This window comes from Triticum dicoccoides, chromosome 7A, assembly GCF_002162155.2.
Source record: "Triticum dicoccoides isolate Atlit2015 ecotype Zavitan chromosome 7A, WEW_v2.0, whole genome shotgun sequence".
Lineage (NCBI taxonomy): Eukaryota > Viridiplantae > Streptophyta > Magnoliopsida > Poales > Poaceae > Triticum > Triticum dicoccoides.
In genome coordinates this window covers 19,464,038-19,468,125 of record NC_041392.1, presented here as the reverse complement: position 1 = coordinate 19,468,125, position 4,088 = coordinate 19,464,038, and the positions used below count along the sequence as shown (strand labels likewise).

At 41.5% G+C, this 4,088-nt stretch overlaps 1 pseudogene; it reads right to left on the bottom strand.

Moving 5' to 3' along the window:
• Positions 1-948: 948 nt before the first annotated feature.
• On the bottom strand, positions 949-3,764 carry LOC119327736 (annotated as a pseudogene).
• Positions 3,765-4,088: the final 324 nt, after the last annotated feature.

Below are 4,088 nucleotides of genomic sequence, written 5' to 3'. Positions count from 1 at the left end.
TTTCTTTTGGGAAAGGTTATGTTACTATAATGCCCAGTTCATAGTAAATTATTTCAGTTTATCATTTCTAGTAAATTATCTAGAAAGTAGTTTGGTTCAGCTCCTTCTGCAACTCTCCATATCATGTAGAAAGTACTTTGCTCACAGATCATGGTTACTTGAGCTCATCGACACCTAGAAAACACAGCTAATATCTAAATATGATGTGGTCTTCCAAAACATTGCCATGATGATCCATACGTGTATCTCATCACTACATCGAATGTATGGCTCAAGAAAACAAGTCCAAGAAAGAAACAGCATTCACATATGTCCAAAATAAGAGATATAAAACGGAACAGAGCAAGGCTTGCAATAAAACAGCCAGGCATCAACCATAATGATAATAAAAATGAATACCTGAGCAATAATTATGAATCACAAACCAAGTCTTCTATGAACAGCCAGCCACAGCTGAAATAGGTTCAACAACAAGCACACACGCAAAATATACAGTACACAGTTGAAACAACTACAAGTAACACGAAAATAATTAAGTCTGAACACGGAAACACAACTCGCTTTCGGTCTGATAATAAGACACAATAATAGAAAATATTGTCACACTTGCCAAGAAAAAGCACGCAATGACACCAACAGTTGTAGCAGTAGCATGACCGTAGTGGAGGTGGAACAAGCAGCAAATGGCGCCTTGAAAAAGCAGAGGAGTCCCAGACAGTATGCGCAATCAGCAGAAGCAAGACCGCTAGGATCGAATCTGTCCTTTTCCTTGATCTGCAATAATGAACATCTTAGCGAAGCCTCTTCATTCCTTCATCTACATAACCAACATCATGTCACATCTGCATGTTATTTTTTTGTTGTATTAATAAGATAATAAGAGACGAGTGAGGAAGCTAGTACTATAGTTGGTAAGTAAGTAGCTATAGCTTACAAACGTACACATTTCTGGTAGGTCATTCTCGGAGAGAATGCTGCCACTGTGTCCCTTGAATTGCAGAACATTGGCGCAACAGCAGCAAGAAATCACTTGTGATTTCGTGGAAGCCGAGACGCTGGAGGGGCATGAGGAACTCAATGCCAGGTGGGACATCCATCATGCTGTTGAGGTTGATTAAGAATAATCTTTCCAGGCTTGCCATGGCACCTTGTTGTATCTCTAGCTGCTTCAGATTAGGCAGGTCTCTCAACTGAAGAGTCTTCAGCTTGGGAAACCACCCCGTGAGAAATGCTAGATGCTCTCCGTTGTATGCTCTGGTGAAATGTATTTGCGTCAAATTAGACAACCGAGAAAGCGATGGCAAAGGGTCTCCCCTCAGTTGTGACCAAGATAGAGACAGTCTATACAAGTTGTGCTCCCCAACAGGTTGGAAGAGAAGAGACTCATTCAACGCCCCTTCCGCCAGTCGTCCTCTCAAAACTAGCTTTCGTAGGTTTGGCAGGATATTCAACTAGAGAACCTCATTCTCATCACTTGCGCTCACAGAAAGGTTGGACAAATACCGCATCTGAACTAGAGAGTCCCTAATGCGCCCACAGTAGAGTCCCTTCACATTCCACAACCTCAAGCTTCTCAGTTGCCTCAGCTCACCTAAATGTCTAATAGATCCGTCATGTGCTTCCAATGCTCGGAGCGTCTGCAGGTTTGTCAGATTTTCAAGACCACTGGCGATATGCACACCACTGGAACACTTAAATGCTCTCCAATTTGGATCAATTTTTTTCTCGACAAATAAGTGCCTAAGCTTCTTCAATTTCACAATCCCACTAGGCACCTCATGTATGTCAGATCTAGCAAGGTCCAGTGTCAACAGATTTGAAAGCTTGTCAACAGACATTGGAAGCATCTTCACTTTTGAAATTCGTAGACCCAAATGGCGGAGATTGAAAAGATCTCCGATAGCATCTGGGATCTTCTCAATGGGTAGACCACTAAATTCTAACACTGTCATATATCTCGACTTGTTACAAAGCAGAGGTAGTATAGTGAACGTTGGCATGCTGTTGTCCACTGTAATGACAGTTCTAAATCGGTGCATACCAGATAATGTCTGATAAATATCCTTCGTTACTTTATGCAGTACCAGCCGACGTACATCCATCTCAAGAGATTTCCCACATTTATCCTCATATGTAACACCAAAGCAGTCCTTCTGGCATAGATGAACTGCCAATTCACGTAAGATATCGTGCATTCTGAATTCTTTTATCCTGCCAAATGAGTTTCTCTCAACAAGTTGTATCATATTTCTATCAATCAATTCCTTCAGATAGCCTTCGGCCACTTCTTCTAGAGTGCTTTCACCCCTCTCCTCGATGAACCCCTCTGCTATCCATAACCGTACAAGCCTTTTCCGTTTGAAAAGATAGTCTTCTGGAAATAAGCTGCAATACAGGAAACAACTTTTCAAGTGTGTTGGAAGGTAGATGAAGCTCAAATGCAAAACATTCCTTATGTGACCAAGCCTCGAATTATTAATTAACTCCCAGCTCAATTGGTCATTTATCCTTCTCCATTCATCTATAGTTTTCTCACGCACACGCAATAGGCTACCAACTGACACAATAACCAGAGGCAAGCCTTTGCACTTGTTAACTATTTCCCTGGACAATGGCTTCAACTCTGCAGGACATTCATGATTTGTATCTCTTGGATAGGCTTTCTTACAAAAGAGATCCCAAGCTAGTTCTTCTGGTAAAGCTTCTAGTGTTAAGATATGTCCTCGGGAGGCAAGTGCAGCAACATCGCCTTCCCTTGTTGTGATTATCAATCTACTACCCTTGTCATTATGAATAAGCACCCTAGACAAGTCATCAAATGCTTCTGGAGTCCAAACGTCATCCAATATGATCAGATACCTCTGTTGCTCCAAAAATCTCTTCAGTGTCACTTCAAGGCATGTGATGTCCATGGTCGCAGTATTAGATACGACATTGACTTTATCTCTAAAAAGTTCCTTGATTATATTCCTCAAGACATCTTCTCTTGAATAATTTTGTGAGATGGAGACCCATGCATGGCACTGGAATTTATCTCTCTCCTTCCTGTAGACATTTGCAGCTAGAGATGTTTTACCAAGCCCTCCCATTCCAAGCAAGGCTATGACAGAGCATTCCAAATCATCACATGCCAACCACTGCTCTAGCTTTTCTCTGCTTTTATTCACCCCCACTAGATCTTCTTCGTCAAGGGAACGTGAAATATTTGCTAGATCTAGGGATCTCTTGACGATGTATTTTGAACTGCTAGTATCCCCGTTGTTTATCATCGGAACCCATCTTTTTTTGGTCTCTGATAGGTGTGCAAGGTCTTGCTCTATTTCCTTCACCTTGAAAGCTATTTGATTCAAAGAAAGCAGAGATCTTGGTTTTCTGAACCCTTTCTTCAGGTAAAAGCAACACCTTGTATCCTGTTCCCGGCCAACTAGATATAAGTACTCATCCACCATGTCCTCCATCACATGTGCTACCTTCCTTACCTCCTCCAACCAGCCCTCGTATACTTGATCATCACAGTTTCGAATGTCCATTTGATAAAGAACATCATGCATTACACGAAGCTCTCTCGCAGCGCGACCCATGTTGCCCTGTAACTCCTTTAGTTGCATGCGGTACTTCGCAAACTGAGTGCTGGTCTGGTCTGCCGCTCCATTTGCCAAGGCATTTCCGATCTTTTTAATGGCTAGAAGAATCACGATCTCTGCCATTACTTACAGAAATTGCTAGTGTATCACTGTTGGGTGGTGGCCTAGTTGTGTATTTTCCTCGATACCATCAGAATGACACTGCAAAATGAAGTGATGTACTATTAATTAAACTATCAATGCATTCTCCTAGTAGCACACAATTGCTGAAAACACTTTAAAACTCCATTCGCAGCAGAAAAGCAAAATAAGCAAAACCTTTCAATGTACTCCTACTAACTCTTTCATATTATTAATCTTTCTAACTCTAGCGCACATAATAAACAAAATAGTCCTTATTGGAGGCAGGTCCATGAGAATTTTAAAATGCTTGGGACTGTGCTATAGTCAAGCAAGAACGAGTGGCATTTGACCAATAACTGAACAAGCATGATCCACTTTCTT